The 23,017-nt window shown below is 47.5% G+C and overlaps 1 long non-coding RNA gene across 2 annotated transcripts in view; it reads right to left on the bottom strand.

Annotated features, from left to right (window-relative positions):
* The window catches only part of LOC127490559 (uncharacterized), a 54,554-nt gene extending 32,527 nt beyond the window's left edge, over positions 1-22,027 (bottom strand). For both annotated transcript variants that reach the window (XR_011389908.1, XR_011389907.1), the window contains exon 1: positions 21,787-22,027. This is a non-coding gene — a long non-coding RNA (uncharacterized lncRNA). The remainder of the gene's footprint in view (positions 1-21,786) is intronic.
* Positions 22,028-23,017: the final 990 nt, after the last annotated feature.

Below are 23,017 nucleotides of genomic sequence, written 5' to 3' on the forward strand. Positions count from 1 at the left end.
AACTTCTTCTAGGTTCCCCAATTGAGTACAAGGAGCCCAAGCACTTTGGCCATCTTCTGATGCTTTTCCCAGGCCATTCCCAGCTGGGTCAGAAGTGGAGCAATTGAGACACTTCCCAGTGCCCATATGGGATGCTGGCATCCCACGTGGCACTTTTACCCGCTATGCCATGATGCCGGCCCCACCTTTCAAATACATTTTTCAAAAACAAACAACTTTAAAAATAAAATACTCATCTGTGAAGCAATGGTGACAGTGTAAAATGTTACAATTCCTTTGGAAATCAGTTGACCAATTTAAAGAGAAAATGTAGCACAAATGACCCTTGAATATTCCAAACACTGTGAAGGTACTTACGGGCGGCAGAAGCATAGGCAGGCTTGTCTGTAGAAGGTACCTGTCCCACCTGATGGAGTCTGGGGTCTCCTAAAGAGACTGTTCAGTCTCCACTTCAAATGGCCTTGAACCTCAGTTCACTTGATTTTCAAATCACATGGGCCATTGTCCCCTGCCTCTGCCCAGCTGTGCTGGTGAAGACTGGCCAGGCTCCCGCCCAAGCCATTCCGTTTCTCTCTCCCTCCCTCCCCAACACCCTGAATCTCAGGGCTCTGATGGGCTTGGGACTTCCTTGTAGATAGCCCCTATGGTATCCTGATGCAAGATTTCATACAACTACTGTTATTAGGTGTGTTCTCCTGTGGTGTTTTCGAAGCAAAGTAAAATAACACAGGCTTCATTTTGAAGTGAACCCAACCCTCCTCCTTCCTTCCCAATCTGACTTGTGTGTCTGCATTTAATTAATTGGGCTTGTAGCTGATAGATCCTCCGATTTGCACAAACAATTAAGTATAATTACTTGGGAACACCCATAAGGGCTCATAGCCTATTATACTTGGCAAATTTGGCCAAACAAAATTGGAGCTGCTGCTTCCAAATCTGGTTCTGCTACGTCTCCAGCCCTCACACTTGGCAATGAACCTGCTGTGCAGAGTTGATTTACACATTCAACCTTTTGGACATCCTGACGCTTCGTCATTTCTTCCAGAGTTGGCTGACCTTGTTTTGAGAAAAGCTAACACATCTCTTCTGTTCAGGTCATTTCAGCCATGCCTAGGACACCTCGTGGAGCACACTTCACTACTTCATTCCTTTAAGCCCCTTCCTAACCGTCAGCAGGGGGTGAGCACTCCCCACGGGGCACTATCTTGTTCTAGCTCATCACGTCCAGACGTTTATGCCCAGGAAGCGATTTCCAGCCCCAAAGCCTTGGTTTTTGGACTTGCCAAAGACCACGCCCATTTTTGTTCATTTGTTCTTTTATCTTTTACGTTTGATCAGCATGTCATATTGTGCATATTAATGGGCTACAGTGCTGCACTTCAATGTGTAAGGATCAGATAGCAGAGAGAGCCATCATCCCACACACAGATCCTTTCCTCGTGCTGGGAACGTTCAAAATTACCTCTATTAGCTTTGAAACATTCAGGTAACTGTTTCAAGCAGAATCACTTTTTTTTTAACTTTTATTTAGCAAATATAAATTTCCAAAGTACACCTTATGGGTTACAATGGCTTTTCCCCCCCATAACTTCCCTCCTACCCGCAACCCTCCCAACTCCCGCTCCCTCTCCCATTCCATTCACATCAAGATTCATTTTCAATTATCTTTATATACAGAAGATCAATTTAGTATACATTAAGTAAAGATTTCAAACAGTTTGCACCCACACAGAACATAAAGTGTAAAATACTGTTTGAGTACTAGTTATAGCATTAATTCACACTGGACAACACATTAAGGACAGAGATCCTACATGAGGAGTAAGTGCACAGTGACTCCTGTTGTTGACTTAACAAATTGACACTCTTGTTTATGGCATCAGTAATCTCCCTAGGCTCTTGTCATGAGTTGCCAAGGCTATGGAAGCCTTTTGAGTTTGTTGACTTCGATCTTATTTAGACAAGGTCATAGTCAAGGTGGAGGTTCATGCCTCCCTTCAGAGAAAGGTTCCTCCTTCTTTGATGGCCCATTTTTTTCTACTGGGATCTCACTCACAGAGATCTTTGATTTAGGTTTTGTTTGGGTTTTGGTTTTGGTTTTCCAGAGTGTCTTGGCTTTCCATGTCTAAAATACTCTCATGGGCTCTTCAGCCAGATCCAAGTGCCTTAAGGGCTGATTCTGAGGCCAGAGTGCTGTTTAGGACATCTGCCATTCTATGAGTCTGCTGTGTATCCCACTTCCCATATTGGCCCGTTCTCTCCCTTTTTTATTCTATCAGTTAGTATTAGCAGACACTAGTCTTGTTTATGTGATCCCTTTGACTCTTAGACCTATCAGTGTCATCAATTGTGAACTGAAATTGATCACTTGGACTAGTGAGATGGTATTGGTACATGCCACCTTGATGGGATTGTATTGGAATCCCCTGGCACATTTCTAACTCCACCATTTGGGGCGAGTCAGCTTGAGCATGTCCCAAATTGTACATCTCCTCCCTCTCTTATTCCCACTCTTATATTTAACAGAGATCACTTTTAAGTTAAATTTAAACACCTAAGAATAATTGTGTGTTAATTACAGAGTTCAACCAATAGTATTAAGTAGAACAAAAAAAATTACTAAAAGGGATAAAGTATTAAGTTGTACATCAACAGTCAGGACAAGGGCTGATCAAGTCACTGTTTCTATTAGTGTCCATTTCACTTAAACAGGTTTCCTTTTTGGTGCTTGGTTATTTGTCACCGATCAGGGAGAACATATGATATTTGTCCCACTGGGACTGGCTTATTTCACTCAGCATGATGTTTTCCAGATTCCTCCATCTTGTTGCAAATGACCGTATTTCATTATTTTTGACTGCTGTATAGTATTTTGTAGAGTACATGTCCCATAATTTCTTTATCCAGTCTACTGTTGATGGGCACTTGGGTTGATTCCAGGTCTTAGCTATTGTGAATTGAGCTGCAATAAACATTAAGGTGCAGACAGCTTTTTGGTTTGCCAATTTAATTTCCTTTGGGTAAATTCCAAGGAATGGGATGGCTGGGTTGTATTCAGGTTTCTGAGGAATCTCCAGACTGACTTCCATAGTGGCTTAATCAGTTTGCATTCCCACCAACAGTGGGTTAGTGTCCCTCTTTCCCCACATCCTCGCCAGCATCTGTTGTTGGTAGATTTCTGTATGTGAGCCATTCTAACAGGGGTGAGGTGAAACCTCATTGTGGTTTTGATTTGCATTTCCCTGATGGTTAGTGATCCTGATTCATGTGTCTATTGGCCATTTGGATTTCCTCTTTTGAAAAATGTCTATTGAGGTCCTTGGCCCATCTCTTGAGTGGGTTGTTTGATTTGTTGTTGTGGAGTTTCTTGATCTCTTTGTAGAAGGCAGAATCACCTTATTGTGCTGTGGAATATCAGAAGCTAATCCTCCTGCCCCCCCACACATACCCTGCACCCATGAGCCATCCTTTCTCCATCTTTCCCTCGCCACACACCATTCCCAGGCCCTGGTAATCACTATTCCACTCTCTACTTCTACGAGATCGAAGATTTTAACTTCCGCATTTAAGGACTTGGAATAGCTGTCTTTATGTGCCTGACTTATTTCAGTTAACATGAATATTCAGGCACTTTTGAAAGTAGGTCTTTTGGGGCCGGCGCCGTGGCTCACTTGGTTAATCCTCCGCCTGCAGCACTGGCATCCCATATGGACACCGGGTTCTAGTCCCAGTTATTCCTCTTCCAGTCCAGCTCTCTGCTGTGGCCCAGGAGGACAATGGAGGATGGCCCAAGTGCACCTGGCCCCTGGCTTCAGATCGGTGTAGTTCCGGCCACAGCAGCCATTTGGGGAGTGAACTAATGGAAGGAAGACCTTTCTCTCTCTCTCTCTCTCTCTCTCTCTCTCTCTCTCACTGTCTAACTCTAAATGTCAAATAAATTTAAAAAAAAAAAAAAAAGAAAGTAGGTCTTTGGCCTTTGCTGCTGTTAATGTGCAATTTCGTGTGCCCTGCTTGCCTTCCCAATGCATTCATTCTTTGTAATTTCCTTGGCAGGTATAAGAGTCTTTTTTAAAAAAGATGTATTTATTTATTTGAGAGGAAGAGAGAGAGAGAGAGGTCTTCCATTTGCTGGTCCACTCCCAAAACGGCCACAATGGCTGGAGCTGGGCCGACCCAAAGCCAGGAGCCAGGAGCTTCCTCTGGGTCTCCCACGCAGGCGCAGGGCCTCCTTCAGCTGCTTTCCCATGCCATCAGCAGGGAGCTGGATTGGAAGTGGAGCAGTCAGGACTCACCACAGGGCTGGCCTCATGTATAATACGAGTCTTAAAATTGAAGACCCTGGGGAACCACAACAACAAAAAAAGACCCTGGCTGGAAGCAGCATGTTGGTATAGCCGGTAAAGCCACCACCTGCAGTGCCTGCATCCCATATGTACTCCAGTTTGAGTCCCAGCTGCTCCACTTTCCATCAGGTCCCTACTAATGTTCCTTCTCTTTCAAATAAATAAATAAATCTTAAAAAAAATAAACACTAAAAACTAAAACCCCTAGTCCCCAGGGATGACAATCCAGGTCCCCGCTGATGAGGCTGGTCTTGCCGAATGGATGGTAACTACAATGGGGTTCCTGGTGAAACTGAGAACTTGGGAGAAGGAACTGGAAACCCAGATCTCTGGACAGCAGCTTCTAATTTTGGGTGGGAGGCCATTCGCAGAGTTCTTTTTTTTTTTAACTTTTATTTAATAAATACAAATTTTGAAAGTACAGCTTTTGGATTATAGTGGCTTTTCCCCCCATAACCTCCCTCCCACCCACAACCATCCCATCTCCCACTCCCTCTCCCATCCCATTCTTCATCAAGATTCATTTTCAATTATCTTTATATACAGAAGATCAACTTAGTATATACTAAGTTAAGATTTCAACAGACTGCACTCACACAGATACACAAAATATAAAGTACTATTTGAGTACTAGCTATCCCGTTAATTCACACAGCACAGCACATTAAGGACAGAGATCCTACATGGGGAGTAATGCAGAGTTCCTTTCGTAAAATCCACTCTAACCTGTATATAGGATGCCAGCATCACAGGCGGTGGCTTAACTCGCTGCGCCCCAATGCTGGACAGCAGAAAGGTTTTATAGGCTGCTGCGTGGAATGCTGCAGTGTGATGAGTTACAGACCTGTCACTCCTGAGGCTGTGCGTTTAGCTGTTTGTCTCCGATGTGGACCAGGACTCAGTGGAGACCCCTGTTAGTTGCGGTAGGGGATCTGTCTCTTCTACGTGACTGTGAACTTTATTTACAGGAATTTTGTCACATCATATTTATTTCTCTGACTTCATCTGGGTGTTTGCTGAATGAAAGAAAAGTCAGTTTAGGGGCCGGCGCTGTGGTGCAGAGAGTTAAAGCCCTGGCCTAAAATGCCGGCATCCCATATGGTAGCCAGTTTGAGTCCTGGCTGCTCCTCTTCCAATCCAGCTCTCTGCTATGGCCTGGGAAAGCAGTAGAAGATGGCCCAAGTCCTCGGGTCCCTGCACCCACATGGGAGACCCAGAAAAAGCTCCTGGCTCCTGGCTCCTGGCTTCAGATTAGTGCAGCTCCGGCCCTTGCGGCCATCTGGGGAGTGAACCAGCGGATGGAAGACCTCTCTAACTCTACCTCTCTCTGTAACTCTGCCTTTCAAATGAATAAAATAAATCTTTTAAAAAAAAATAAAAAGCTAGTTTAAGCACTAGGCCATGGTAAGATCTAAGACAGACACCCTTGCCTCTAGAAGCCTGCAACTCAAGAACTAAAAAGGCAGGAAAGCAATGCTGTGTGTGAAGTGTCTTCAGATGCCAAGAATAACAAAGGAGACAAACACATGAAGTAATTCATTTGCTGCCCGGACAGATCCTCATCAAGTTAAGCTGGGGAAGGCAGCAGGATCTGGAGATCAATGGGATAAGGCCTTGCCCTCACAAAGCTTACCCTTTAATGAAGCGGGGCTGGAGGAGATAAGATAGGAGACTGACACAGAAGGGAGGTGACACATTCCTGCAGAGCCACAGAAGCAAAAAAAAAAAAAAAAAAAAAAAGTTAAGAGGGGTTTTGAGGAAGGAGGAGTTGCTCCAACTTGCAAAGCAAAGAACTTTAAATCCAGGTAGAAGCTGGCGGGGGGGGGGGGGGGGGGTCCTCCCATGCAGAGCTGGAAAAGAGAGACATTCCAGAAAAGACCCAAGGGGTCTGAGTCAGCACAGGAGTCCCCCGGGAGTGTTGAACAGAGCAGATCCAATCAGCCTGGGCTGTAGCTCAAATTCTACAGGTGCCGCTGGCCCGGGGAACCTCCCATGGAAGGTCAGGAGGCGAGGTGCATGGAGGGAGAAATCCTGGCCCTGCTGGGAGGCCATAGGCTGAAAATAAAAATGGCAGGAATCTGAAGTGTGATTACATTCCAGAGGGAGTGGAATATGGGCCTTGATAACACAGTTTTGTTTTGAGCATTTCCTGCAAGTTAGCACTGATTTTGTTTTGAGCATTTCCTGCAAGTTAGCACCGGGGGGTGATTTGTTTACAGGGACAACAGCAATCTTTAGGAGCCAGCACTTTCGCAGTGCTGAAAGGACAGACCCAAGTCCCCGCATCGGTGGAGATGGCATTCTAGTGAGATGAGAAGGCCAGTGTACAATACAAATAAGTAATGACAAGTCCACACTGGGGTGGGTGGGGGTGGGCATGGAATGGAACAGTGAAAGAAGAAATGGAATGGTGAGGGTGAGTTTGCACAGAGACATGACGGAGAGAAAGGGGCTAACCATATGAATTCCTGGGGAGCAGCAAATGGGAGCACCAGGGGTTTTACAGATGAGGGGTCTGAGACCCAGAGAGGTTTGGTAACTCAGCCAACATCTGCCACCCAGGTCAAGTTCATATTCTTGCTTGTGGCCACTGTCCCGCTGCCTTCGCCTGTTAGCATCATTTGGTCTTTGGTGTCACCGGTGAGTTCCAGGCAGTAAACATGGCTGCCGCCCTTTTGCCTAGCATTGATGATTTCTCCATGCACAGTGGGCAGTGGCTTCCCTTGCCTAACCAGGTGAGACAGGGTCGCACAGCCAAGCCAGGGAAAAACGGGCCCCCGACACACACCCCTAGGCCCCGTGGCTCATGCTTCGCTACTCCCTGTAAAGTGTCTCCATTGGATCACCCCTGGGGTTCCTCACCATTCTCTCTGGGTGGCCATGGGCATTTATTTAACTTAACCATTCTGAACTTCGGGTCCTCATCTACAAATGCGAGTGTCTCACAGCGCTGCTTGCAGGATTAGATGAGAAATGTGTGTAACTAACAGGCACTATGTACTGCTCATCTACCTTATGTCAGGCACTGTGCTAAGCACCCTTTGAACTAGAAACATTAGTGATGAAACTGAAAATCAGGAGCTGGTGCGGTGGTGTAGTAGGTTAATCCTCCACCTGCAACGCTGGCATCCCATGTGAGTCCTGGCTGCTCCTCTTCTGATCCAGCTCCCTGCTAATGGCCTGGGAAAGCAGCAGAAGATGGCCCTAGTGCTTGGGTCCCTATACCTACGTGGTAGGCCAGGAAGAAGCTCCTGAGGCCATTTGGAGGTAAATCAGCAGATGGAAGACCTTTCTCTCTCTCTCTCTCTCTCACACACAGGGACACATCTGTCCCTATGATTTTCAAATAAGTAAGAAAAGGCTGTCAAAAGTGACTTGTGCAAGGTTCATAATTGGGAGATAACGAAGTTCTGAGAGGAAGTCAGGAAAGTGCACCTCCACGACCCCAGGTTTTGAACACTTGAACTGCCTGGCTGGGGCTAAACTTCCTGTGACTACTGAACGGCTACAAGATGCGTGGAATTTGCGGTGCACATTTGGGCTAATGGTTAAGTTGACAGTTGAGATGCCTCATCCCGCATTGGAATGCTTGGGTTCAAGTCCCAGCTCCACTCCTGATTCTAGTGTCTGCTGATAAACACCCTGGAATGATACAGGTAGGGTTCAAGTATCTGAGTTCTCACCACCCACGGGGGAGACCTGGGCTGAATTCCCTGCTCCCAGGATCAGCTTGGCATAGTCAATGGCATCACAGCCATTGGGAAAGTGGCCCAGCAGACAAGAGTGCTCTCTTTCTTGCTCTCTCTCACCTCTCTCTCCCCTTCTCAAATAAATAAACTTAAAAATAAAACAGGGGATGGCACTATGGCATAAAGCCACTGCCTGCAGTGTCGGCATCCCATATGGGCTCCGGTTGGAGTTCCAGCTGCTCCACTTCCAGTCCAGCTCTCTGCTATGACCTGGGAAAGCAGCAGAAGATGGCCCAAGTCCTTGGGCCCCTGCACCTTCATGGGAGACCTGGAGGAGGCTCCTGGCTTTGGATAGGCACAGGTTCAGTCATTGTGGCCAATTGGGAGTGAACCAGTGGATAGAAGACCTCTCTCTCTCTCTCGACCTCTCTCTCTCTCTCTGTGTGTAACTCTGACTTTCAAGTAAATAGATAAATAAATCTTTTATTTATTTATTTTTTTAACAGGCAGTGAGAGAGAGAGAGACAGAAAGGTCTTCCTTTGCCGTTGGTTCACCTTCCAATGGCCGCTGCGGCCAGCGTGCTGCGGCCGCCGCACCGCACTGATCCAAAGGCAGGAGCCAGGTGTTTCTCCTGGTCTCCCATGGGGTGCAGGGCCCAAGCACCTGGGCCATCCTCCACTGCACTCCCTGGCCACAGCAGAGAGCTGGCCTGGAAGAGGGGCAACCAGGACAGAATCCGGCACCCCGACCGGGACTAGAACCCGGTGTGCTGGCACCGCAAGGCGGAGGATTAGCCTAGTGAGCCGCGGCGCCGGCCCTAAATAAATAAATCTTTAAAAAACATAAAACAAGTTCATGGAACTGGAACCTTCCTGTTTGTTTATACAAGATGATTTTTATTAGTTTTATAAATAGATTTCCAGGATTTCTCTCAGCCAATTTGTACCACAGGATTTAAGTGTTAAGCACAGTGGTGACGAGAGAACAGTTTATCTTCCAGAGGGAGAAAGATAGATAGTAAACACTTAAGTAAATAAGGTAAGCCTAGTGCATCTTCTTGTGCCAGAGGATGAAGAAGAGCTCAGACTTTGGGGATGGATCACACCTGCTTAACGGAGCTCCTATGGGTGTAATCTGCATCAACTGTAGCATCAAAATTAATAGCGTCAGTAACAGATTAAAATATGTTGAATGAATCCATGAGTTCCTAGTGGTTTGAACAAACACACACATAGAGACTGGGGAAGGAAAGATGCTCTTTACAATAGAATGCAACTAATAATATATAGAAGGAAATAAGGAGAAAAAAATCATCGTGCAATAATTGCTTCAGGTAGAGTTATCCATGAACATTTTTGGCAAGAAAATTTGCCAAGAAGGTATTTGCTGCATGTTAGTTACACAAGAGCTCCCAGCAGGTCAGGCCAAGAGGGAGAAAAGAGCAGCTTCACAGGAGGCGCTCGGGAGACTGCTGCCTTAGCAGGTGAGCAAAGGGAGGCGCCTCGAGGACGGGACCAGCTGGCATCCGGCGTCTCCTGCTATCCGGCACTGAGAAGAACACCACATCGCCACGCAGGACTCCTGCCAAAAACCCACAGCCCGGATCAAACCGTGGGGAAACAAGCAAACAATCCAAACGGAGGGCTAGTCCTCCCGCGACTGTTCTCTTCAAAACCCAGAACACGAAAGAGGAAGGAAGGAGGTAGGATAAGCACCGGGTGATTCTGGACCGCATCTCAGAGCAGGAGACCAATCGCCCACGGAAGACAGTGTTGGGACAACAGGAGAAAGCAGAATATGGACTGTGCTTGAGATAACCACGTTATATCAGTATTAGATGACAGAAGCGTGTCAGTGGTATGATCCTCGAGTGTGATGATGTCAGTGTGGAATAACGTCCTTGTCCCCAGGAGGTGAGCTGCGGCACACTTAGGAGTGAACTGAAGTAATGCCTGCCACTAACTCAAATCTTTCAGCCACAAACATGCATGGGGCCAGCACTATGGTAGAGTGGGTAAGGCCATCACCTGCAGTGCTGGTATCCCATATGGGTGCTGGTTCGAGTCCCAGGTTCAGGTCTAGCTCTCTGCTATGGCCTGGGATAGCAGTAGAAGATGGCCCAAGTCCCTGGGCTCCTGCACTTGCATGGGAAGACCTGGAAGAGGCTCCTGGCTCCTGGCTTCAGATCAGCGCAGCTCCAGCTGTTGCAGCCATTTGGGGAGTGAACCAGTGGATGGAAGACTCTCTCTCTCTCTCTCTCTCTCTGCCTCTCTGTAACTCTGTCATTCAAATAAATAAATAAATCTTTAAAAAATACATGCATTCAAACTATTTTGCACTAAAATATACTTATCTTTTAATTCCATTTTCTTACAACCGTGTCAAAGTTCCTTCATATATGCCCATGTAGAAAATTCAGTTTTTATTTTGCATTTTAATAGACAAATAAAGTAGTATGCATTTATGGTGTGCATAATGACATTTTGATTTATGTAGACACCATAGAATTGTTAAATCAAGCCAATTAACATATTCATTACCTCACACACTTATTTTCACATGTGTAGAACAGTTAAGTCCACTCTCAGTGATCTCCAAGCTCACAACACACCGTGATTCACTACAGCCACCATGTGTACAACAGCTGTCTCGTCCCACTGAAGAGAAAAGCGGATCTGACAAGATGTTAGCCATTACTCTAGACGGGGGGTCATAATAAAAGACTGAAAATACACAGGTGGATGAGATATCTATAGGTAACGATACTGTATTGTACCTCCTAAAAATCTGTACAGGGGCAGGCACTTGACACAGCAACTGAAGACTTCCATACCCCATGTCAGAGTGCCTGGTTCAAGTCCCAGCTCCTCTGCTTCTGGCCCAGTGTCCTGCTAATGTGCACACTGGGAGGAAGCAGATGATGGCTCAAGTGTTTGGGTCCCTGCCACCTTTATGGGAGACCTAGATGGGGTTCTTGACTCCTGGCTTTGACCTCGCCCAGTCCTAGCTGTTACAGGAATTTGGTGAGTGTATCAGCAGATGGAAGATTTCTGTCTGTCTCTGACTTTCAAATAAAATTATAATAGATTTTAAATATATTTTGGTGTTTTCTTAATTTAAAATAAATGCAAGCATCTCCTGCTATCTGTTCGTACCACAATACATTTTTTCATTTTATTTATTTGAAAAGCAGAGTGACAGAGAGAAGGAGGGTGGGGGGAAACTTTCATACACTGATTTGTGTCCCAAATGCCTGCAACAGCCACAGCTAGGCCAGAGCAAAGCCTGGAGCCAGGAGCTTCATCCTGATCGCCCCTGTGGGTAACACAGCCCAAGTACTTTGGCCATCACCCACTGCTTTCCCTGGTGCATAGTAGGGAGCTAGATCAGAAGCAGCATAGCCAAGACATGAACCATAGTGCTCTGATATAGAATGCTGGTATTGAAGGTTTGCTGCTTGATCTGCCGTACCATGCCAGCCCACACAACTTCATTTTTAAAGTAAGCCAATCAGATAACTAATTCTAAGCATGATAACTGCTGTGAAGAAAATTAAATGGGGTAATATTCATAGGATAGCCCCAACCTCCCCGACATGATAACAACTAGCTACATCTAGCTATTTACCTCTAATTTTAAGTTGATCAAAAGGAAATACAGGGGCCGACGCTATGGCACAGCAGGTTAAAGCCTTGGCCTGAAGCACCAGCATCCCACATGGCTGCTGGTTTGAGACCCGGCTGCTCCTCTTCCGATCCAGCTCTCTGCTACTGACTGGGAAAGCAGTACAAGATGGTCCAAATCCTTGGGCCCCTGCACCCACATGGGAGGCCTGGAAGAAGCTCCTGGCTCCTGGCTTTGGATTGGCGCAGCTCTGGCCATTGTGGCCAATTGGGGTGTGAGCCAGTGGATAGAAGACCTCTCTCTCTCTCTCTCTCTCTCTCTGCCTCTCCTCTCTCTGTGTAACTCTGACTTTCAAATAAATAAATAAATCTTTTTTTAAAAAAGAAAAAGGAAATACAACTGGACATGCCACTCTGCAGTCACACCTGCTGAATTTCAAGGACTCAGTAGCCTTATGGTTGGCAGCTTCTGTGTTGAACAGTGGGGTGATGTACAACTCCCTCGCTGCCCCAAGTTCTGCCTGAGGCACTGGTGAGGCTCGGGGGGTTGGGGGGAGGGAAGAGGTGGCAGGGAAGCGTCTGTGCAGTGATGGCATTGGCAGAAACTGGCAGGCTGGGAAGAGAAGGAGGCAGCCCCCTGCAGATCTGTGGCCCGGGGCGAGTGTTCCAAGCAGAAGGCACCACAGATGAAACACATTGATACAGGAACATGCAGAGCTTCAAGGGAACAGAGTCTAGCACCGCTGGCAGAGGGTGCATAAGGGGAAAGGCGTTGCTAGAGGATGGAGGCTACACAGACGCAAGGTGACCTGGGAGAGACAGCTTCCGCCTGGTTCTCGGCAGTGTTAGGCTGTCGGCATGCAGGCTTCAGGTTGTCAGGAAGCCCGGAAGAGCAATGCATGGACAGATGGATGTGGAGAGGGAGAGAGGCCTTGGTCTACAACTGTGCGAGCGTTCTCAGGTAAGAGCAGCAGCCACCTGGCTGGAAAGTGGAGCCCTCAGCCTTCAGGGGAGCACTGTCCCTGCTGCTACGTCCTGCAGGCCATACGTCCCTGATGCCGTGTCCTGCAAAATTCTATGCAAAGCGAATAAATGGAGTTGTTTCAAGCCACACCCTCTGAAGTGTCTGGGATACTCGGAGGTGGAAAATTGATGCAGAGAGACAACCTGCCAGTCACCCAGCTAGTAAGTGATGGAGGGCAGATTTGAATCCAATTCTGCAGCTTCCAGACACATTGAGAGTCCACAATCCCCTCTTTGCAAACATTTTCTCCCTGGGTATGCTTGCCTTTTCGCTTCCTGAATGGTATCCTTCCAAAACACAGACGATTCTTCCTGTTGTTGAAGACTGTCGATTTTCTTGTTTATGCTTTGTGCTTGCTATTGACTTTGCTGGCCCCGTGTCTGCGTACTGTCCTACGGATTCCTTCAGAACTCAGAGTTTCTAGTCCTACGTGGGAGCCTAAAATCCACGTTGAGACTATTTTTCTGTCTGCCGTGGTTTTGGTGTCAATACTCATTTATTTTACTAACAAGGAAATCTAGCACCATTTGTTGAAAAGACTTCTGGTTTCCCACAAAATTGCTTTGGCACATGTGTCAAAACAATTGACCAAAGACATGTGGGTCTATTTATGGTCTCTCTAATCTGCTCCAATGATCTACATGTTTATATTTTCACTAATGCCAGATCTCTCGATTGCTGGAGCTTTTCAGTAGGTCTTGAATGAAGGTAGGGTACCTTCTCCAGGTTGTTTTTCTTTTGAAAAGTTTGTTCTTGTTGTTCTAGACGCTTTGCCTTCCAACAGAAAGATTAGACTAAGTTTGTCAATTTCCACGGGAAAACTTTCTGTAATTTTTATTAGGACGGCCTTGAGGTGTCATCGCAATGACACGGAGTCGTCTCGCCAGGAACACGACTTATTTTGCCATTTATTTAGGTTCTTCTGGATTTCCCTCAGTAATGTTTTTGCAGCTCTCAGTGTCAAAGTCCTAGATGTCTTCTGTTAGATTTCTTACTAAGTATTTAAGATTTTTAAATTCTATATATGTGTATAGAATTTTATACGGAAGGCAGAAAGGCAAAGCAAGACCTCCCATCCACTGATTCACTCCCTGATGCCTGCAACGGCCAGGGCTGAGCCAGGCTGAAGCCAGGAGCCAGGGATTCAATATGGTTTTCTCATGAGGGTGGCAGGGACCTAAGCACCTGCGCCATCATTTCTGCCTCCCAGTGTGCGCATCAGCGGGAAGCTGGAATCAGAAATGGAGCCAGGACTTGACCCCAGATACCATGGAATGCAGGCACTTAAGTCACCATTCCAAACACCTGTCCTCAATAGTTTCTGGTGCTACTCTATACATGAATTTGCTTCCTTGATTTCATCAATGAATTGATGTTAGAGTACGTGCAATTAATTTTGTGTATTAATTTGATATTCTTGTATTGCTAAATTCATTCATTAATTCTAGTAATTGTTTCTTTAGACTCCTTTAGGTTTTCTACATAAATCATCATTGCACCTGCAATCATTTCTTCTTCACTTTTGATATTGGTGATTGGTCTTTTTTTTAAAGTTAGTCTAGGTTCAGAGATTTGTCAAGCTACATGATTGAAGACGTAGGCTTATTTCTTCTTTTTCAAATATTATGCCTTAATATTTCTCTTTTTAGAAATTTTATTTATTTCCTTATTTGAAAGGCAGAGTTATAGAGAGAGAGGCCACCACTCAGCCAGGACTGAGCCAGGGCAAAGCCAGGAGCCAGGAGCTTCCTCTGGATCTTCCCTGCGGGTGCAGGGGCCCAAGCACTTGGGCCTTCTACTGCTGCTTTCTCAGGCCATTGGCAGGGAGCTGGATCAGAAGCAGAACAGCCAGGACTTGAACCGGCGCCTGTGTGGGATACGGGTGTCCAGACAGCATCTCAACCCACTGCCCCACAGTGCTGCCCCCACGCCTTCTGCTTGTTTCTCTTGGCTTACTGCAATGGCTAGATCCTCCAGAATAATAAGGCAAGCAGGGGCGGAAGCAGGCTTCTGACCTTGTCTGCCTCCCAATCTTTCACCAATGTAATGATTTGTTTCTTCATTTTTGTAGATGACCTTAAAGCAGTTTGAGGAAGTTCCCCATTACTCCTAATTTGCTGAGAGTTTTAGTTTTAAATAGGCAGAATTTTGTTTTCAAATACATGTCTGAAGTCTACTGAAATAATCCTGTTTTGTGTTTTGTTCTCCTTTGTTACTTTGTTGAATTCCATTGTCAGATTGATTTTCTTTTTTTTTTTTTTTTGGACAGGCAGAGTGGACAGTGAGAGAGAGACAGAGAGAAAGGTCTTCCTTCCACTGGTTCACCCCCCAAATGACCCCCATGGCCGGGGTGCGCTGTGCCGATCTGAAGCCAGGAGCCAGGTGCTTCTCCTGGTCTCCCATGTGGGTGCAGGGCCCAAGCACTTGGGCCGTCCTCCACTGCCTTCCCGGGCCACAGCAGAGAGCTGGCCTGGAAGAGGGGCAACTGGGACAGAATCCAGCGCCCAGACCGGGACTAGAACCCGGGGTGCCGGCACCGCAGGTGGAGGATTAGCCAAGTGAGCAGTGGCGCCAGCCAGATTGATTTTCAAATATTAAACCACACTCGTTTTGTTATAAACTGTACTTCATCATAATATATTATCCATTTTATGTATTATCTGCTTCATATATTATTGGGTTCAAGTTGATTAAAAAAAAGATTTATTTATTTATTTACTTTTAAAGAGTTACAGAAAGAAAGGGAGAGAGCTATTAATCTTCCATCTGCTGGTTCACTCCTCAGATGGCAACAATGGCCAGCACTGGGCCAGGCCTAAGCCAGGAATCAGGAGCTTCATCTTGGGCCATCTTCCACTGTCTTCCCAGGCCGCAGCAGAGAGCTGGATTGGAAGTGGAGCAACCAGGACTCGAACCAGCACCCATACGGGACGCCAGCATAGCAGGCAGCAGCTTTACCTGCTACACCACACTGCTGATCCCAGATTTTAAGGATTTTTGTGCTTAGACTTGTAAGGAATATTGAGCTGTAATTTTCATTTTTTAAATAGCATTTGATATTTTGATAGTAAGGACATACTAAACTTACACAACAATTGGGCAGTGATTCCTCCTTCTCTGTTTTGAAAATATTTGTCTAATATCTGTGTTGTATACTTTATAGAATTCACCAGTGAAACCATTTGGACCTGGAGTTTTCTTTTGGGGAAAATTTTTGGTAGCCAGCTTATTTTTATTTTTTTAATTATTTTATCTGAAAGGCAGAGGCAGAGAGGCAGAGAAAGAGAGGTCTTCAACGGCTGGAGCTGCGCCAATCCAAAGCCAGGAGCCTCCTCCCAGTCTCCCACGTGGGTGCAAAGGCCCAAGGACTTGGGCCATTTTCCACAGGTCATAGCAGAGAGCTGGATTGGAAGTGAAGCAGCTGGGACTTGAACCAGAGCCCATATGGGATGCCAGCACTACAGGCAGCAGCTTTATCCCCTACACCAGCCCCTTGATAACCAGTTTAATTTATGTAATGGTCATAAGGATATTTAGGTATTCTATTTCTTGGGTCAATTTTGGTAAGTTTTATTTTTCATGGTATCTGTCCCCTTCATCTTCTGTTTGTCTGCACATGGATATTCGTGGGATTTTCTTATGATCAGTATGTGTAGGATCAGTGGTGACCATTTCTTTTCACTTTTAATATTGGTGATTGGCCATTTTTAAAAATTAGTCTAGGTTCAGAGATTTGTCAGTCTACATGATTACTCCTTAAGAGCGAGGTTTTGGCTTTACTAATTTTCTCTACTGTCTCTCTTTCGTAATTCATTTATTTCTACTCTTATTGTTATTATTTCCCTTTCTAAATGTATTTTTTGTTTACTTTGCCTTTTTTCCCCTATTTTCTTAATGCTGCCCCTTAGGTCATCAACCTTAGATATTTATTACTTTCTAATATAAGGAGTTAAAGCCATTTGGGGAATAAAGCAGCTGATATCTCTCTCTATCTTCTCTCTCTCTCTCTCTCTCTCACAAATAGTACACATTCAGTAAATGTCAGCCTTTATTGCTACCAACGCTATTCTTCAAAAAGTGAAAACACTGCTAGAGGCTGGATTTGTTTCCCTGCTGAGCTCCACCGGTGTCCCAAAGCCTTCCACAAAACGGCTAAGACAAAGCAGCCGGCAGGTCTCCCCACTGCATTCGGACCGCACGGAGAATCCGCGAGTGGTCCTTGAGGTCCCGCGTGCCCCGCCCCGCCTCGCCCGCTGGTCACACTGACCGCTCCATCGCCACGCACCAGCCCTGCTGGTTTTCGGTCTCGTCCTAAAACAGCACCAGCAGAGCGGCTCCCGCGGGGCCTTTGCGCGTGCGGCTGCCTCCGCCGGAACCGCCCCACAACGGATCTGACCTTCCCCGCTCTTACTCCTCCTTCCGGTCTAACAACGTGGGCTCCTCTGGAGGCCTCCCTGCCCCACGATCTGAAGCCAATCCACCTGATGCTGTCTACAGCACCCTGGTTCTTCCCTTAAATGACTTAGCACAATCTGGGTGAAGGCACCACAAAGGCAGGACTTCAAGCACTTCTTTTCCTCCTGTCTAGTGACGATTGTGTCTGGAAAGGACAATGATGCCGCTCAAAAACCATTTGTTGAGTGAACAATTGTTCTGAACTCCAGATATGTAGCCCAGGGCAGATCAGTTTGCTTGTCTGAGCTTTATTTTCCTCATCTGTAAAATGGGGCCATCATCCTTCCCTCAATGACTGAGAAAACTCTGCTTGTGTTCAGTAGATTTTTTTAAAGATTTATTTTATTTATTTGAAAGAGTTACAGAGAGAGGTAGAGCCAGAAAGAGAGAGAGAGAGAGAGAGAGAGAGAGAGAGCAGTCTTCCATTTCTCATTCACTCCCCAAATGGCTACAACGGCCAGAGCTGAGCTGATCTGAAGCCAGGAGCCAGGAGCTTCTTCCGGGTCTCCCTTGCAGGTACAGGGGCCCAAAGACTTGGGCCATCTTCCACGGCTTTCCCAGGCCATAGCAGAGACCTGAATGGGAAGTGGAGCAGCCGGGACTTGAACCGGCATCCATATGGATGCCAGTGCTGCAAGCCGGGGCTTTAACTGGTTGCACCACAGCACAAGTCCCTCAGTAAGATTTTTAAAAGAAAGCCAGAGACATTCTCAGACAAGGAAACTACCAACAGCGCATGGAAATTGGCAGTTGATTGTAAAAGAGAAAAAACTTGAAGCAAGCAGCAGAGCTACAGAGAATTGATGTCTAAACCCTCAGACCCTCGTACAACAGAGTCATACGATGGGGCTTTGCAAAGTGTAGCTCGCTCAGGTGGAAAAGGCACATTAAAAGGAGATGGAATCTCAGGGCGGCTATTTGGGACACCAGTAGGAACCTCTGCATTCCGCGTCAGAGTGTCTGGTTTCAAGTCCTAGCTCTGGCTCCTGCTCCCGGCTTGTCTGCAGACCCTGGGAGGTAGCAACTGATGGCTCAGGAATTTGAGTCCTGCCATTCACGTGGGAGACCCGGATCCCGTTCCCCATTCCCTGGGTCAGCCCTGGTCCAGCACCTGCTGTTGCAGGCATTTCAGCGGTGAACCAGTGCCGATGCCTGCCGGGAAGCTTCTCCAGACAGCCTGGCTACAGCAGGGGCCACAGGAGCCAGGCCCAAGCACCGGGCCATACGCCATTATGTGCCAGCCACAGCTCGCTTCCCCTTGCGAGGCACTGCCTGGCACTTCCCAAGAGGAAGAGATTTATCAGCCCCTGGCTGGCTGCCCTGCCTTCATGCAGTCCCGGCTCCCAGCAGGTCAACCAGAGAGGTTTCTCATCCTCTGGTGCATGGCTGTGCCTGGGGAAGCCCAAGAAAGCCAAAGAGGAGGCCGTGGGCTCAGAAGACACGTGGGAAACACTTGGTCAGTCCTGCCAAGCAGATCCAGGCTCCCGGTTACAGCAAGAGGGGAACAGGTGCAAAGCAGGAGGTTCTGACCCCAGACTCTCGTCCTCCACTCAGCAAAGCATAAGCCCCGCTCGTCCTTGTCCCTGTACCCAAAGGTCGATTCCACTTTGATCTACCTTCTCCCCTCACTGCTGTTCACACCGGGAAGGCGCCTTCGCAAAGCTGTCCCAGGGCGATTCTCTGCCTTTGAAGTCCCCAGAAAACCCTGCCAAGAACTGTTCCGGTGTCAGGAGGCTGCTGGAGCAGGCAGCCGGGTGCTGTTGCCTCACCGGGCGCCAGCACTGGAACTTCAAGACATCAAAGGGGAAAGTGGCGGAGAGAGAGGGAGGAGAGAGAGAGAGAGAGAGTGAGTCAGGCCAGCTCTAGGTTCTGCCTCTGCCCTGGCCATCTCCAGCTGCTGCAGGGAGCTTTGTTCAGAAAACCTGGAGGCCTGCTGGGAGGAAGCCCGTGGAAGCTTCTAGAAGCAGAGATTGCCCTGCATCTCCGCACCTTTGGAAAGAGCTCTGAAAAGCACAGAGCAAATGGCAGAGCCCCTTGCTGGGCTCCCAGACGCCCCTGGCTGTGCGGCCTGCACAGCTCCCCTCCATTCTCGGGTCTCTGGTCTCTTCGTCCTGCAGGTGGCAAGGTGGGAGCAGCCCCAGGGCTGCTCGGGCCCACGTGTGTGACGTAGATCAGTCGTCAATTATTTCCCACTATTTAAACTTAGGAGAGTGAGCACAAAGTTCTCCGCTTTGGGATTCTTTGGGGGGGAGAAAAGCGGCTCTGCTGGGCCTGACCCGAAAGACGGCGGATGTCGGCAGGTGCTGGTTGAAACCGAAGCCCCAGGTCTTTCCGCTCCCAACTCTCTGTGCTGTTGCATTGTGACTGTTGAGTCTGGGGCCCGCACACTGGAGTACTTCGTTGTTGGAGACTCCCCTCGGGAGACCACAGGGAAGCAGGCGGATGTGACGTCAACGCTGCTCTTACGATTCAGCCGGGAGCAGCGGATCTTGCGAAGCGTCTCTCACAGGCCCTCAGAGTCCCATGGAGGATGCAGGACACAGCGCAGCCGTGCCTGGACCCCAGCCCAAACCTGCTGAATCAGATTCTCTGGGGGTGGAACCTGGAAATCTGCATTTTTGTGAAGTCCCCCGGTGTTGGGGGGAAGGCATGAGGAAGCTTCTGAAATGCTGGTGGAGTGCACATTCCTTTGCCTTCATGAGCCCAGAGCATTGTCCGGGGCCTTGAGGGATGGAATCAGAGCTGAGCAGGGCACCCGCATCTTGCAGGCTTTGCACTAAGCTCTTTGCATGCATCACACCACTCCATCCACTATGACCCATGAGTGCGTGGGCACAGTGGTCCCTCACCATTCAAGGGGGGTGGGCTCCACCTCTCTCCCACCATCTGTGATACCCAAATCCAGGGTGCTCAGATTCCTTTGCAAAATGCTGGAGTAATTGCTTAGAATCTGTGCATATGCTTCTAAGTACTTTAAGTCATCTCTACATAACTTGACTATCTACTACACTGTAAAGGCAATACATATAATAATATAATATAAATAATAAAATATAAATAATAATATAATGTAATGCAATGTAATAAAGTGATAATGTAATGTAAATGCATTTTTAAAGATTTTATTTATTTATTTATTTATTTATTTGATAGGTAGAATTACAGAGAGAGAGAGAGAAAGAGAGGTCTTCCCTCTGCTGTTTCACTCTTCAAATGGTCACACTGGCCAGGGCTGTGCCGATCTGAAGCTGGGAGCCAGGAGCTTCCTCCAGGTCTCCCATGTGGGCACAGGGGCCCAATCACTTGGGCCATCTTCCACTGCTTTCCCAGGCCATAGCAGAGAGCTGGATGGGAAGTGGAGCAGCTGGACTTGAACTGGTGCCCTTATGGGATGCCAGCGCCACAGACTGAGGTTTAATCTACAGCGCCAGCCCCTGTAAATGCATTTTAATGTAATATAATGTACTGTATTGTTTAGGAAATAATGCCAAGAAAAAACATCTTTACACATTCAGTACAAACTACTTTTTTTTTCAAATATTTTCAATCCAGAGTCATTGACCCCATGGATGAGGAAGCCGCGGATATGGAGAGAACAGTACCATCATTAGCACAGCACAGAGAGGTTAAGTAATGTGTGTTAGATCACACGCTGGCAACAGCAGAGCTGGCACACGAAGCGGGGACTGACTCCAACAGTATTGCGTAAGGACATGTTGTGCATATCCTTTCGAGACAGAAGTTCTGATGGAGGGCAGATCAGGGGAGGGGAGCCACGCTGACACGGACTTAACCTGTAGCAGGTAGACATGCGCAATGGGACGTCAGGACAGAGCGCAGAACCGGAACTGCCTCCGTGAAGCCCGTGCCCCGTAGCAGGCCAGGACTCAGGGCGCTGGGCTTGGCTTTGCTGTCTGGGTCTCATGATTGGGAGTTTTTGGAAAACTAATTTGTAATGTGATTTTAGTAGTTGACTCGGAGTGGCTTCTGTCCAGCTTCACAGAGGTTGGGCCACTTCTCCAGAGAATCTGCAATCGGCGTGAGACCCACCCTGGCTTTTGCCATCCAACCCAGCGGTTCTGTAGCTGCTGCTGTGGCTGTGTTTATTTGAGTTGTGTGTGTGCGTGTGTGTGTGTGTGTGTGTGTGATGAACCTCCTTGCCAATGACCCTTTCTCTGTCTTTTTTCTAGGTCTGCATCAGGCAGACTGCAAAAGTTCTTGTCCCTTAGAGAATCAACTTGGTCCTAGTGAAGGAAACAAACAATAAAACAAAGCTAAGGGGAGTTGGCGCTGCAGTGTAGCGGGTAAAGCCACAGCCTGCAGTGCCAGCATCCCACATGGATGCCGGTTCAAGTCCCGGCTGCTCCATTTCTAATCCAGCTCTCTGCTAATATCCCTGGGAAAACAGCAGAAGATGGCTTGAGTCCTTGGGCACCCACGTGGGAGACCTGGAGGAAGCTCTTGGCTGCTGGCTTCGGATCAGCTCAGCTCGGGCCATTTGGGGACTGACCCAGTGGATGAAAGACTCTCTCTGTCTCTGTCTCTCTCTGTAACTCTGCCTGTAAAATAAAGACATAAATAAATACTCAAAAAAAAAAAGCTAAGATCTCAAAAGCTCACTCAGAACCCGTTCTATTGGACAGATCATTACCTGGGAGAAGGCAGGTGGTGAGCAGAGAACAAGTTTGAAAACTCTTCTTGATAGCAAAAACCAACGTGAGTTCTCACATGCCCACATATTCAACTTTGGTGCTGCCAAGGCTGTGTGTGTACCTTTGGACGAGTTGCTTTACCTCTCTGAGGCTCAGTTTCACTCTCTGGAATTAAAGAGTGTGAACATTCTGTGACTCCATTGTCTGACATATGCTAAGTGGAAGGGAGAGAGGGAAGGTGGAAGACAGGGAGAGAGAGAGATGGAGAAGGAATGAGTCGGTGTGGCAGCTATTTTTGTAGAAGAGAGTGGGCGTATTTTCCACTGCTTCCCTTTCTACCTCCAAAGACACTGCTTCCTTCTCCATCTATGTGATCAGAATCAAATCGCTGCTAATTTAACAAGCCCTGCCTCACTGTCCCACTGAAATGACACTTGCTAACCTGCGCTGTCACAGAGGAGAGTCAAGGAAAGGACTTAAAAGGGCTTTGCAAAGGACACGGAGCCTGGTGATTGCAGGCAGCGAGACCTGTTGGCTTGGTAGCCGAGTGTCCAGCTAGGAGAGGAGTGGGTGGACACCCACAGGCTCTCAGCCCTGAGAACGAAACCTTGAGCCACAGCATCTGACGGTGGCACCTGGGAAGTGTCAGAGCACCCAGCTTTGTCCCTGGGGAAGTTGTCGGTCCTGACTTCTTCGGCAAGACCTTTTCCTCCGCTACAGAGAATGAAGTTCCCGTGTCTTTCCCCTTGGCACTGTACGGTGAGGCACGAGTCACTGTTACACAACGGCTTTGCAAGCCCACAAGGCAGCAGGAGACACTAATCTTGGGGAGATGCATATTGGTCATTTCGCAGAAAGCTTTGAAAAGCAACCTGCCGAGGCATACTGGTTTGCTTGTGAAATTTAAGGCAGACCCTAGGAAGTTTCTTCATACGGTGATATCATTTGAGGGCCTACCAACCTCTTCAAATAAAGCCAAAATTATCTTGAACATTCCCATCTCGCAGCTGGTACAAATCTGGTTCCAGCCGAGATTGCTGCCAACTCCCATGTTATGGGTCAAAACGTATCTCCCACCCCCAGTTCATAAATTGAAGTCCAAGCCTCCAACACCTGAGGATGTGATCTCCTTTGGGAATAGGATTCACCCAGATGTAATAGCTAAGCTGCAGCCACACTGAGGAGCAGCCCCTGTCTAAGCCAATATGACCGGTGTCCTTAACGGAAGGG

This window comes from Oryctolagus cuniculus, chromosome 6 (genome assembly GCF_964237555.1).
Source record: "Oryctolagus cuniculus chromosome 6, mOryCun1.1, whole genome shotgun sequence".
NCBI lineage: Eukaryota > Metazoa > Chordata > Mammalia > Lagomorpha > Leporidae > Oryctolagus > Oryctolagus cuniculus.